Consider the following 15,698-nt stretch of genomic DNA (forward strand, 5'->3'; position numbering starts at 1 on the left):
CTAGCTCACCAAGTCTCTATCTAGCAATGATCATGTAAACACACTAAGCTTTTTGCTCAGTTCTCATACTAATCTCCAGTCTCATAATCCATGTGTATCATTGGTGATTAATAAACTTTTTTGTTGGCATTGCAATTAATATGCATTCTAAGCATGTGGCCACATGTAAGCATCTGTTGATCAGGCAGACATGTAGATATAAGCTGAGCTGGCTGCAGTTAAGATCTTAATAATACTGGCAAGGGCTGATGTTGGCATGGCTATATTATTTGTCTGGGTTGAAGAAACAAACAGCAACTGCAGCATAAAAAAATAAAAAAAATAAAAAATACATGGTTTTGCCAAAAAACATAGTGCTACACTTCCCTTGAAAAACAGTAACTGGGAAACACAATTCTGTACCATAGTAAGAATAACAAGCATGCTGACACTATATATTACTGGTTTGGAAACAGGGTAAGTTATAATGGAGGTAGGAACAATTAAAGCAGCTCAGCTTAAAAATTTGCAACGATAATGAACAATCAACATTCTTCTGATTATAATAATAATAATAATAACTGTGACTACAAAAATCATATGTGAAAGTATTTTACAGATACTACTACGATAATCTCTCTCTCTCTCTCTCTCTCTCTCTCTCTCGTCGTCGTCTCACTCGTCTCTCTCTCTCTCTCTCTCTCTCCTCTCTCTCTCTCTCTCTCTCTACAGAGATGTGTTTTTTGGATGATAAATGATTTACTAATTTTCAAATATCAGTATTAATGTAAACAGCAATAATATCAATTCATTAAAGAAAATACTAAAGTGAATTAGCAAGATTTTAGTTAATAAATAAAAAAATTATGTAAGAATGAAAGAAAATGCATTTTACCCCACATCTTGTCTTTGAACTCCACGTAGCCAAGCTGAGGTGGCAGGGGTCCAACAACTGTCAAATTTATCAAGTAATGTGGCAGGAGGGGGAGTTTGTGTTGCCCTCTCAGGATCATGTAAATTTCTCTCTCTCTCTCTCTCTCTCTCTCTCTCTCTCTTTCTCTCTCGTCTCTCTCTCTCTCTCTCTCTCTCCTTCTCTCTGAGATGAGACAATTTCTATGGAACATGTGTATGTTTATTAATATTTTTGCATAATAATAACAGTAATATAACTATAATTTCAAAATTCATATGTGATAGTATTTTAAAGAAGTACAAAAATCTATCCATTTCAGTCTTTTAAATAAGGATAACCCCCTCTTCTCTCTCTCTCTCTCTCTCTCTCTCTCTCTCTCTCTCTCTCTCTCTCTCTCTCTCTCTCTCTCTCTCTTTTTTGCCACACGAGATAGTATGTCCTAGTGGTAACTCTCACCCTCTGTTTGGGCTGGAAGTGTATGTATAAGAATATCTTTAAGGACATTACCACATTTTATGGTAAAATAATGATACACAGTACTAGTTTACAAATAATATTAATTTTAATGAGATTAAACAGTAACAATAACACTCTCTCTCTCTCTCTCTCTCTCTCTCTCTTATTTACGTATGTGATGGATGAACATGATTCTACAAACAACACGGCAACAAAGGCAAGAAGGTGGCTCGCAAAGCAGTGCATGGTCCTCCCCAAAAAGAATGAGCCCTTTAAAAATGACTCATGAACTTCACATAAAATGAAGGCTGGGTCTTAAGAAAAACCTATACAGTAAAGTAAAAGTGAAGTTCATTGCAAGAATAAAAATAAAAAACAACTTTCTGCATTACACTTTGCCAATGCAGAAGTCTCTCATCATCTCAAACCCCTGTTCGTTTGCAACTCCAGACAATAAAGGCACTGTGCAATTACTTATTGCCAGTAAATTACAACTCTTCAGGAAAGGCATGGTTCATAACTACCATAGAGTTGCAGATGTTCTCCAATGCTTTCCTAGCATTGGAGAACATCTGCATTTTCCTTTAGGATAACTGATCATCCCACCCTCCAGAAGAGGAACTCTAGACATAAGGATGGAAGAATTTGGAGCAAATTTCTACTGAAATACAGGCAGTCCCCAGTTATCAGCAGGGGTTCCATTCCAAAGGCATGACAATAACTGAAAATCGCCGATTTTCAGGTTATTGCTGCCTCTGTTAGGTATGTACTGACGCCAACACCCAATTATCAGCACAGATAAGCAGAAATCGGCTCCTAAAATCACCAATTTACGTCACTAGGCAAACGCAGTAAAACCAGATCACTGATAACCAGGGACTGCCTGTACACTAAGTTCTATCTTCAGCCTAGTGATCATGGCATGATTCAAGCTCCAAAGAGGTTTTATCAGATGAATTTCTCTGAGAAAAGATGTTAACACCAAAGGACGAAAGGGTGGAAGACTTCTTTGAGACTATTCACTTCTGTGCAACTTTCGTACATGCTACCAACATCAGCGCAACTTATGTGCATGCTACCAACAATGTAAATAAGTCTTAGTTGGATTCACAAGAGGGAGACCCAGATAAGCAAATGCTATTGCAAGATGGAGTATTTTGGCAAATGTTGGAGTCAGAAGAGGCCTGACAAGAAATTATTGAATTATCCACCAATCAAGCCAAATATGATACAGGTACTCCTCATTTAACGACAGGGTTCCGTTCCAGCAACCATGTCGTTAAAAGCGTTATTCTCTTTATTTCGACTAATAGCATTAATTTTCAGTCATATATTACACACAGAACTAGTTTCCAACATAGCCTACAACTTGGCAAAGTTCTGACAATGCTTTTTATCATATTATTACTCATATATTTTAACTCCTTTCATTTATAGCTTCATACTGTATAATTTTCTTTAAAATAGTGTACTTTTAACACATTTAGCCTACATTCCCAAGTTAGCCTACTAGAAAGTCAATACAATACTAAGTCAATACAGTACTAAACTTTTCTCAGAATCTGCACATTATTTACCAGTGACTTCCATAATTACGGTATTTCATAATTACTGCAAATAGTTTCTTTATCATTTATTTTAATAGTTTCTTTATCATTTATTTTTATTGTAGAAGGTAGTGATATGAAAAAAATAATGAATGAATTTTGGTAATCACAGGGTATTTGAATGTCACCGTCAAAACATAAACAAAGCACAATGCCATCTACTGACAAAAGTGAACGCTAAACTATTTGCTAATGGGATAAGCATTTTCTAGCATTGATAAAGATTTATGCTTGCACTTCTTACCTCTAGTGTCTTCTGATCTCATGGTTGACATATCAAATACGAATGTAAATACACAGTTGGATAAAAAATTATCAAACTGTATTACATGTAAGCATACTAAGAGTAAGGAATTCATGCATGCCAAATGTCTCATCATTTTGATTAAAAGGATTGACTTGGTAGAGACTTCTCAAGTGGAATATGTAAAAAAAATATATTTATTTTCAAGTTAATATAAGAAACATAATTGATTTCACACATTTTCTTTTCATTACTAAGAATTCACACATTTTCTTTTCATTACTAAGAATTATTCTCACAAAAACAAAGAAGATATGGCATCATTTTTGCTGTCTTGAAGTTGTAAACAACATGTGGCGCCACCCACTCAACCTCGCAATGAACTAATGGCAGCTGAATCAAGTTGAACAATTGGAGTTCCGGACCATAGAATGCCAGCTTTAAGAGGTTGAACTGCATAGTTTTTCTTTAAAAAATATGTTTAAGCCTTATTTATTGTTTTAGCCATAGATTTCAAGGTTTTCAAAACCTAGGCTAGGCTAGGTTATTGGCACTGAATAGCCTTTCTCTTGGCCACCATTGGCAATGTCTTTATTTTCATTTTATGGTTGTTTTTTTTTCTCCTCATGTTGTCGTCGTAAATCCGAGTTGTTATAAACCAAGTACGTCGTTAATGAGGAGTACCTGTGCAGTGCTAGTGCACCACATGTAACACATTATCAAGATCAATTAAATATAATATGGCTACATGCAAGATTTAAGAAACCCTTTCTATCAGTAGCAGTTGCGGGGCAGGAGTTGAACCAAACTACGTAGTGCAGTCAACACCCTGTATCTGTGGGGGTTAGGGACCACAACCACCCGTGAAAAGTGAAATCGCATGTAACGTTCTTTACTCCCCTTAAAACGCTTATAACTGCCTATTTAAATCATTCAAACACCAAATATACCTTAAACTGAAATCATTATGACTGCCTAATTTAACAGTTCAAAAATTACACATTTTATAATCAATTTGTATTTCTCTTAACTAACAAACCTTCGGTCTTAACAATGAGATAATCTTCTAGTGCTAGCTGGAAAACCAGTAAAAACAATCAAAGACTGTAAAACAAGGAATCTGTGGCATCTCCAAATACTACAGGCAGTCCTCGCTTATTGGTGACGTCGGTTAACAGCGTTCCAGTTTTACAGTTCTTGGCCCATGACCTCGTCAACCAGATTTCCAGTGGCAGTATTTGACTTTTGGCAGGAGTAAGCAGTTTACATATTGGCATCGATAAGCGGTTTATCAGCATTGGTAAATAGTTTATATATGGCTTACAGCTTCGTGTGGAAACTAATCAAGTTCTCCTATATTCAGGCATAGCTATTATAGCTATTTTCTCTCATACAATATTCAAGCTGTCCCATTTTCTTCCTACATTAGATAGGGGAAACATAGAGAATTCACAAGTAGAGTTAATTACTGTACCTAAATAATTAAATATGATTAGAGAAAATACCAAAATATAAATGTAATCAACTGTGATAAAATATTATCTTGTGCACTGTTGTGTGTGTTAATCATACATAGTCAATAAACTTGTAACAAAACTGTACAGTAAATCAAAGCAAAAAAAAAAAAAAAAAAAATTAATGTATGTATGTACAAGCAGTCCCCAGTTGTCATGGGGGACTCTGTTCTGATGGCTTGGTGATAATAAAATCACTGATAATCGAAAATTAGCAATTTTTGGACACTTTGTTTATCAACCACAGAGAGAGAGAGAGAGAGAGAGAGAGAGAGAGAGAGAGAGAGAGAGAGAGAGAGAGAGAGAGAGAGAGAGAGAGAGGGGCAGGTATGTTTACATTAGTAAAATATATACCCATTTTACTTCTATGTAGAAAATCCAAAATAATAATTCCATTATATGATACATTTATTCACTTCAGCAACAAAAAATAATTCTAATTCTTTCAGTAGCAGGCTAAATCAGCTGATTCTGAGAATGAAAACATTATAACTGGCTGGACAATCATTTTTTTTATACATATTACAATAATAATAGATCAATATAATAACACAGTATAAATGGACTCTGTAAGTGAAATAACATTTTATTGATATTTTGCTGGCAAGTACAAGAGAGGAAGGAGTTGCTCTTTTCTGTTGAGAGAAAAGGGGAGATGCATTTTTTGTTTTCAAGACAGATACCTGTAATTCCTTTTTGTATAAAGCCTTCAGTTTTAAGTGCGATGGTTGTTGTACATGAGAATATTAAGTGATGTTAAGTGAGGAAGGGTAGGAAGTTGCCCTTGCACACCCCTAGATTTTTTACTCGCCATTATCCAGATTTCATCATTATCCGGCAGCCCTTGGCTTTATTAATAGTGCAGATAATTAAACAGCCCTTAAAGGATTACTGTAATTATATTGCCCTCTACAACTGAAGAAACTACTATATATACAGGCAGTCCACGGTTATCGGCGGACTCGGTTCATGGCAATCCAGTTTTATGGCACTTGCCTAGTGCCATAAAATCGGAGATTTATGGCGCCATAACATACCTAGCAGAGATGCCATTAACCAAATCTCATGGTGGTTTACGCTTATCAGCATGCCGCCAAGGATGGAAACCCCACTGATAACTGGGGACTGCCTGTACTTATGTATCATGCTACCTCACGTATTATGCAACACCCAAATTTTCACCCTTAAAAAATCATTTCATCATGTATCTCGTGTATAATGCAAGTTCATTTTTTGGGACCAAATTACAATAGGATAGCTTCTTTTCCTTCATTTCTTTATCTATCCCATCTTCTAGTTACGCAAGTTAAAAAAGTAAAAGAGAATGCTAAAAGTATTGTTAGTAATATCACAATTTTTAAAAGTAAATTGTATTTTTCCTAACTATTCAAACCTGAGGTCCTTTACATAAGATATTACTTTCAGAGGAGGCTGGAATACAGTCGTTAAATTCTTGAACAAGGTGGTTAGGCAGTAACTACTGTCTGGTAGGCAGGTAGGCCCACCTGCCCAGACGTAAACTTTCAGCCCAGGATTCCGAATGAGGCGTGACATGAGGTGGGCATTACTGTAAAGGACCTCAGGTTTGTATAGTTAGGAAAAATACAATTTACTTCCAAAAATTGTTATATGTTCCTATACGAAATACAAACCCTCGGTCCTTTACATAAGGAAGACTCACTGATTGGTGGGAGTAATGTGAGTAAGCCTCTAAAACTGACTGGAGTTCTGCACACCTGGGATATTCCTCCTGGTCTAAGAGCAAGGAGAAGTGACCTGCCTCTGACAACTTGATTGGAGTATAAGAGCTACATGATCAAGAATCAGACTTCTGGGCCTTTTCCAAATGAGTGAGAAATGGTAACTCATCCGAAAAAGGGCTGGGAAGAATATTTAGAGTCGGAGGCATTAATGCAAAGTTCTGGTAAGGGTTTGCATTATTGCCAGTCTCCTTCCTCCCCTTGCTAGAGGAAGGAGCGGAATTGCTTCTATGATTCTGATAAAAAAATAGAGAAGAAGATCGATGTGTAAGCTTACCACATCAATCTCCTGACCAGCCAGTGTAAGTTCAAGTCCTATCCTCAACCTGAAGGAAGAGGAGTAGAAGGACGAGGGGAAGGTGGAGAGGCTAGTCACTCTCGCATCCTTCTTACCTTTAGAACTGCACACCATAGGCGAGATGCAACTTGTCCTCTTGAAGGAGCCGGGTACACAAACACAACCTGTGAGCATCCATGAACCTGTGGCAGACCCGAAGGAAAAAAAGATATAAATATGGTAGCAATGAGACCTCATCTATCTTCCAGTCCAACATATTCTTCGGAGTGATGAAATGTACCCAGCCACTGGACATATCCAACTGCAGAGAAGTCTCTTACGATTTCATAAGATACGGAGAAAGACATGTCATTGGACACTTCTGCACTGGCAGTCTGCAGTGGAAGAAGGCATCGACACTCAATGAATGGTGTTCATCCTTCAGAGGTACAGCAACACACCAATAGGAAAAAGTAATGACTGATCTGCATCAACCAATACAAAGTCCACAGCGCAGATCACAAAGAGAAGGCCTCGGACTCGTCAACAGATGCTGACTGATTGCGCTGCCGTGCATCCGAGACATAGTCACAACGTGACACCTGCTTTTTGAAGGGTTATGCTGAGAACAACCATAAAGATCATCTATCTTGTTCGCCAATGATGTTGAGAGACAAGATAATGATTCTTGCAAAGCATGCACACAATAGACAAGAGTCAAGTGCCTTCTAGAACCTGAGGTCCCTGTGATGGCAAGACAAGTTTCTCATCAGTAGTTGAATCTCAACTAAGGAGAAAAAATACTATATTACTAGTGAATGACTAAGGTGAATGTGGACCTACGTCTTCACAGTTGAATCAAGAGAAGCTAACTCTCACGATTCTGATCACAGAAAAATTCAAATCAATGACACCAACCAGTGAAGACGGCTTTAATCCCTGTTGTTTTACAGAGGACTGAAAAAGTTATTTCGCCATTTCATTGCTGCTCAGCAAGAAAGTCAGAGCTTGCAATGAAAGCGGAAAGTTTTTCAGTAATAAAAACAGGGATTAGGCTGCCTGAAGAACTGCTCCTTGTGGGTTGGATCAGGAAGTTTCTATTTACTTTAGAAGCAGACCTAGTCAGGCGGGGAAAAGGCAGTGTTCCGTTTTTAATTTATAATTTGGGGTGAACAAAAAATAATTGAACACCCTAAAAATTAGGATACGCTTACTAGAAGACAAAACTCAAATTGTCTGAAGAAAATCATTCTGCGTCATCGTAGCAGCCGATGGGAAAGGTGCGATGGAACAGAAGACTAGGCTACAGACTTCTGTTATACAGTGGGGTAAACAGAAAGATAACAAATCTAAAGAGATATATCTGTCTGAAAATTCTCGCAATAGCAAATATGGCGCATGAGAGATGGGCATCAAAAAGAAAATACACTCGAGCATCTGCATTTTAACCGAAATGGGAGGGAAAAAAACCCTCCTGTTCGGTTATATTGCAAATACTGTGGTGTTGTTGGGAAACAATACCACTAGTTATCTCAAAATCAAAACAGGTAACTCTTGGGAGGCCCAAAAGGCTGTCCTGAGTTTCAGGTTAATTAAGAGAAGGTACTATTCATCTCGGTCACCTACCAGAAGAATTAACTTACAGATATGCGCCTACTACTTGGATGATGCAACTGATAACAGAAGCATGTCACAAGAAAACTATACTAGTATATTTGTAGGTTCCTGTATATCACACTCCAGCCTAATTCTTCTTCATTCGAGGGACAAGAATAAGGACTGGAAGCAGACCTCCTTCATTCTCTAATGAAGAGAGCAAAGGTGAAGTTGTCCAGAAGGAAGACTTCTATGGTGATAACAGGATACTGAAGACGACTAGTTCAAGCTGAACTGGTTGTTTCCAAAACAGTAGAACTGGAGAGGCATTCAAACCTCTCAGTGCTATCCATCCTGAACAGATTGACGTATGTTCGGTAAGATCATAAGATTGAACCGAAAACATAGTCTCTCAGGTTTGACTCTGAGGAGCAGACTCCATAGAATTCCTCTTATTTCCTTGTACATTCCGGTATAACCAGGAAGTACGTACATTCCGGTATAACCAGGAAGTACGTAGAGGAAAAAAGAGAGGAGGATTGACTGTTCTTGCCCTCTTTCCTCTGAACTTGCAATGTTCTCACTGTTAAATGAATCATTCATTTCCTACAACAGTTTCGTTTACGCGAGCGAAATTTAACTGTAAAGATGAATGCAGTAAAAGCTGGCGAGAACTTGCCACGTCTTGCTACACATCTATCTTCTCTGTGATCAAACCTCACAAAGAGGAAAACACAGAGGACATCCTCCTATCTCCTCCAGATGCCTTGTCCCGAGGAACAGCGACATCGATCTTGGCACCTGAAGAATAAGAATAGCCATGCCTGGCTTTCGCAGGTGGGTCCAAGACACCAACGCAGCTTGGTCCCTTCTCACACTCTGCATCACTATCATGATGGATAGAAGACTACCAATCACTGACTGTGGATGTACGACCCCCCTTGGGGGTTGTACACTCTGAGAGACCAGTACAGAAGTATACTCGACGCAGCCCCGGTTCCATGTGCAGCAACCTGGGAAACAGAGACAGAAGAACAAACATGGGTTCGAATTCCTGGGGCTCCCAATACACTATACTTTGTAGATAGCGTCCAAGTTCCCACTCCGGAAGGAGCTGGGGAGACAGCCAATTACTTCCTCCCCTGGGAAAGATGCAGACACTTAGAAGCCTCGAGGCAAGACTTCTTAAGGGGTGGAGAATACCTTCCTCTTCTTAGGACGTGGAACCCTCTAAAGAGGGAGGTTAGGAGGCGACAGATGATGAAGACAAAAGACGATGACCCTGTGAAAACTCACTGCAACACGGGAAGGGAGGGTGCTGTCATAGCAAGGAACCACACTGATCAAGAGCAGACAGTTCGTTTGTTAGACTCAGCAGAGCGTCTGGTCGAGCAGAGTCGAGTGAGCTGAGTAGATCACCACTACATAATTATGAGTGGTAATCATCAACAAAGGACTATCACTTCTTCCCAATTAACTGTTCTTCGAGGCCAAAGCTCTGAGAAGAAGAATAAAGAGGGATTCTGTGTCTGCTGTCCTATGTGTTCGGACCCAAAAGTCCAAGACATGAAGACGGTACTTTTGACCATTCACCCAGAAGGTGTTGCATGCAGTTCCAAGCTCTGCATAACTCCAAACCAGACTAAGGAACAAACTCATCTGTACTGGTAAAGAATCGTCTCGTTGCACTCGTAATAGTGAGCACTCAGCGAGCGTTAGAATTCATAAGAATTCCCACACTTGGCGAGAAAACCCGACCCTTTTAAGACAATAATCGAGCGACCCTTCTCTCGCCCTGGTACTCGGCAATATGATGAAGCCAAGCACTTGGTAAGTGCCCACGAAACCAAGGGATCCAGTCAATGAGACTCACGATTATTGTAATACCTTTCAGGAATGCCATTGCCCAAGTGTTTGGAAATCACAGAAAACCAAATCACTCTGGCGTTCACAAGGAATTTAATGGCTTAGCAAGACTCCCAATTTTCGTAATAACAGTTAACGGGGATGTCTGTCTCGCCCAAGTGTTTGGAAATCATAGCAAACCATAACACACTGAGAATGCCAGAAATTTAAAAGAATTGAAGCATTCAGCGAGATTCCCGGGTATTGTAGTAATGATTACCAGGAATTCTCATCTCGCCGGAGTGTTTGGAAACCGTAGAAGACCAAAACAATCAGAGAGTGCTAGAAATTCCAAAGAATTTAAGCACTCGGCGAGATTCCCGAATTTCGTCTTATGATCATCAGGGAGATTCTTCCCCAATGACATGGACATACGTCCTTTCAGAAACTTAGTACCCCAACGTTGAATCCTACGGAGAGCACTCTGCAGGATACCTCCTATTCACCTCGCCCCTCCCGGCACATCCATGGGAAGTAGAGGAAATAGGTGAGGAAGACTGGATGCTCTCGCTCGCCTTGCTAGCAGAACTAGCAGGAGAAGCAAGTCACAGGCAGCCATCAACCTGCGGTGATGGCCGCCAACGCAAGTCTAGGAAAGCGTTATCATCTGGAGAAACGCTTTCCTGAGGAGGGTTACAAAACTCTCACACGGCAGGCAAAACGTTCGTCGGCACCGAGACCAGTCAGTCACGCAAACATGACCGTCATCTGGGTGGGGTTGAGTGTGCACCTGACTGGAAAGGGTCGGTACCGTCCTCCGTGTCCAAGTCCTTGTTGAGGCAGAAACCTCTCAAGAGGACCGAATGGGGGATCCCCTACAGGTCTCATTGCATGCACGGTCCCGCGGAACTGTCATATCAACCCTGGGAACCAAGCAATTACCGCGAGAGCTATCACCAACAAGGCGCAAGACACCTAAGCAACTCACTCCTTTCTTCCACTCCATGCCAGAGTAGTGATGGTCAGCAGACTCAGCATCACTGACTCTGGATACGCACGAATCCGTAGATTTACATGCTCTTGGGGAAATTCGCGAACGAGCGCCCGACACGGAACTAGTCATAGGGGCATAACCTCTAGGACTAGCAGCAGTGCGAACCGAAGTTTACGCTTCTACGGCTCCCGACATGCTAGGCCCTGGGGACAGCATGACGGTTCCTGTTCCTTCAGGAACAGGAAAGACAGCGGAAGACCCAACTGCCCCCACAGTTCAAGGAGGCAGACCCTTAGAAGTCCACTGACGAGACTTCTTGGGGGGGAGACTACCTTCTCCTTTTTCAGCAGGGAGCCTTAGAAGTCAAAAGGGGAAGAGGTTGAAGAAAAATATAATGATTACAAAGAGGAAGATGACGACACCTGACGAGCTTTCTTCCTCCTCGACTTCTTCCTCTCCAAACTCTGCGAGACTTCTTGTACAGGATGAGGCACATTTGCTAGCAAAAGCAGAGCTAATATTCACAGGGCAGCCACAAAGGCGTTGTCCAGTGACGAAACTCCAGGATAACTGCAACAAATTAATATGATTTCAAGTAGTGAAAAAGTACACACACTCCAGGACCAGTATCACAGCAAGAAAGCAAAGTGGAGTGTTTACATCCAGGCAGGCAGGCCTGCCCGCCTACCAGACAGTAGTTATTATGCCTAACCACCTTGTTCAAGAATTTAACAGCAGTATTCCAACCTACGCTGAAAGTAATTATGTAAAGGACCGAGGGTTTGTACGCATATCATATAGGAACAAGTTATACTTGTGTAAACAAATAGAGCCATAAACAACCAAACGAGAAATAGCTGATTTGCTATGAACAACCGAATCGGATAAGAAGTGTTTTGCTTGCATTTCAACCATCGACAATGGTAAAAAATTGCCATAGTTATGTTACAAATAACATTAAGTAGAATAGGACTGATATATTTTTACATTACTACATTATATCCTTATTTGCTGAATATGGAGAAAAGATCAGCAAGGAAATATAACTACTGTTAAATTTAAGCAACAATTGTAGCTAATGCTGAGAAAACAATGTTCAACTGCTAAAGACTATTATCGTGCAACGGCAACACGGATGAAACTCCCATTAACTTCGGTATGTACCATCAAACTCGACTGTAAATAAAAAGTGAGATAAACTTACTTTAATCACAACTATTGGGCATGAAAGAACACATTTTACTGTTTTCACTGATAAAAGATAAATATGTAAAGCTCGTGCATAATGCATAAGTATTATGACGAAATCAAATAAGAATAGTAAACAGAATCTGTTGACTTTTTTTACTAAAACATGGCCCCCAGCGCCATCTAATAACGAAAAAAATTATAAAGTTTCTTCACAACGATACGTATTCAAGTCATATTTCAACCTGAAAACACTTCATATAATATTAAGTAACCTTGTCCCATATAACATTAAGTAACCTTGTCCCATATAAATAGAGTATACATCTGGAAATTCACTTATGCTAAATAGAAGCAAGAAAACTGCTCTGATTTCAGTTCAACATGGCAAAATAAACTTACCTTATAATCACACTCAGCTGATTTCCATACCAAAACACTGATTGCTATGTTTGTATTTTATAATACTATACGATGGTAATATGAAAATATGTACACACATTATTATTGGATACAGTGAAGGAAAGCATAACTTTTTAAAAGATCCATGGAAAAGATGCATATTCATTATGTTTGTATTTTATAATACGATACTAATATGTAGTATGTGAATATTATATTTGCTAATTTCATATCTGGTGTATGATGTGACCCCCCTTAACCTCTTCCCGCTCAACCCCGTGTATTCTCGGGTTTAAGATAACCGTCATACTTCAGTAAGCCCGAGTATACTCGAAATTCTGTTATATCTTTCCTAGCAACTCCGAATAAACTCTGCTGTTGTTTATATTAGTCTCCCACAATCAGAAAGCCATTTTCTATGGATATAAGTGCCTTCTTATAGAAAATTGTAGCTATCTTGGCGTCGCTTGGCCATTTGAGATGCATCCTTTCATCAGTCAGGAGTTCTATTGTTTTTTGTGGATTTTTATTTTATTATTATTGATACAACTATCATGAGAAGTTATAGTGATACAGAGTATAATAATAATGGAATGGACGATTCAGAGAGCAAAAGTGATGGTGATACGATGTCAGAATACTCTGATACTTCAGATGATGATGATAATATTCCTGATAACCAAGGCTGGCAAAGAATAATAATTTCGGATGATAAACCACCCTTTCCCGCACAGCCTGTATTTATCATGTGAGATTATTTGATTATACTGAAGAATTATAAGAGAATAAAAATATAGGTGAAAATGCAATAAATATATTCTTTAATTTTTATTTTCCTTGGTTTTTTATAATTTCCAAGAAAACTCGACCTTGAGAAGTTATGTAATAGTTGACGACTATCCTGACCAAAAAATTTTTTTTTCTCAAGAAATATTCCAGGTGATTTATCACTTTAGCATATACTTTAGAAATAAACAATAAAAAAATATGCTTCATAAAGACTGGAATTTGGTATAAAAATGTGAGAGGGAAGGGGTTAAAATTAGTTTTCAAAAGTAACATGATATGCAAGTATACAGGCAGTCCCCACTTATCAGCAACTCAGTTAATGGCGATCAGGTTCTGTGGTGCTCGGCTAGCACCATAAAATAGCCAATTTATGGCGCCAAATTGGGCAGAGTTTCAATTATCAGCGCCACCATAACATACCTAACGAGAGGCACCAGTAACCAAAACGTGTCGCTATAAGCCACCAAGTTTCGGTTAATAGCGATTATTGCTTATCACCACCCCGCTGTGAATGGAACATCTGCCAATAACTGGGGACTGCCTGTATACAGTAAAAAGATCAGACTCCTGGGAAGACATTATTTCAAGAAGGGCAAACTATGTATGCCAGGAATGGAATATGGATTTTAGGCTTAAAAACAAGCACTGGAACCCAGGGGTTCATTCAGCACCTACCTATGTTATAGTATTTTATCTTCTGAAATACTACAACATCAGCATAATAAAATCTTGAAGCAATGAAGGAAAATTTAATATACCATTTAAGTTCCATGTATAAAAAAAACTAAAGTTCATTTCAGAAGCATCTTGGCAAAAATAACCAAATGAAGATATGGCTATTACAAGTATGTAGCATCAAATATTGATATAACACAGAATAGGCAAAGAAACAAAGTAGAAATCATGCTGAAACATTAGATAATCACTAAATATGTACAGATAGTATGAACACAATGAAAATTTTAAATGAAAAATTATACAAAATGGACCTAACATGACAGCACATGCAAACTTGTCAAGCAAACCTTGTGACTTCATATAAATAGGAAAGTCAGGGTCTTAATCCACAACATAGGTATTCCTCATATATCTGTAGGCAAAATTATATCATCTTTTGTTAATTTTTGGTTACTATGTCTCACTGGCATTAGTAAGACTTAATATGTCTCACTAACTCTAATAAGACAATAAATTATACTTCAGTATAAATATGCACATACACAGAATAGGTTGCTGTATGAAAGAATGAGTTTGTATGGTGGAATGTAGCAAACAAATTATATAATTAGAGAAATTATCAAATTTGTCATACTAAATAACTTGTATACACTTCAGTGACAAACATGGCTTCTGACATCATCTCTTAGGTAATACAATGACTACTGTACCTGGTTTACTGGAGTGCCATTCTTTGATGTGACTTATGTCCACATATCCAATTCATGCTGGTCTTTCTCAGACGAAACTGTGGCAGTTCAAAGCGGTTTGTACCTGTGAAAGTAAAATTAAGCTGTATATCAACTAAGCTCACCTAGAACGTGATCTTAATGCACTTATGTGTATGTACACATAATTATAATAGATAATCAACTTTAACTTTACCGGAAACATTTCACTATCAAAAATTGCATAGAACTTCATACTGAACATAAAAAAAATTTAACCTATAAGAGTTGGGCTAAAAAAAAAAAATAATATGCAGCACCCCAGGCCAGGGAAACTTTGAGGTAGGCCAATTTAAAGAAAAAACACATTAATGGACAGAGGAAGATATGCAAATGCACATCGTGTAAGAAAATATTTTTTTAAAATTCTCCCTACCTTTCACGAGAAGTTGAAAATGACAACGTATATTTACAACTTGTGAGGCCTCTTTTACAAGACAATCATAAATGTTACCAAGTTATACGTACAGGTTTTTTCTAATAATTAATTTAATTTTTGTAAAATTATAATTACAGCTCTCACAATATCAAAACAGATACGAACTAAAATCAATAACAAATTCTGAGTATATTTGTTGTAAAATATTTACGTAAATTTACTGTGATCGAAGATACAGTAACTTTTTTGGGTTACGTATAGATGTTTTTTCTATTATTTCTTTGCACTTTTATTTACAAAATTACAACTG

At 38.4% G+C, this 15,698-nt stretch overlaps 1 protein-coding gene across 5 annotated transcripts in view; it reads right to left on the reverse strand.

Annotated features, from left to right (window-relative positions):
* Positions 1 to 15,698, reverse strand: part of LOC135216896 (uncharacterized) — a 198,156-nt gene that overhangs the window by 105,788 nt on the left and 76,670 nt on the right. For 4 of the 5 annotated variants that reach the window (XR_010314954.1, XR_010314953.1, XM_064252430.1 and 1 more), the window contains exon 2: positions 14,953 to 15,055. The gene's annotated coding sequence lies outside the window, so the exon portion shown is untranslated. Of the gene's footprint in view, positions 1 to 5,109; positions 12,362 to 14,952; positions 15,056 to 15,698 lie in introns of those variants that run through there. The other variant, XR_010314955.1, reaches the window with a different exon arrangement.

This window comes from Macrobrachium nipponense, chromosome 6 (assembly GCF_015104395.2).
Source record: "Macrobrachium nipponense isolate FS-2020 chromosome 6, ASM1510439v2, whole genome shotgun sequence".
Classification (NCBI taxonomy): domain Eukaryota; kingdom Metazoa; phylum Arthropoda; class Malacostraca; order Decapoda; family Palaemonidae; genus Macrobrachium; species Macrobrachium nipponense.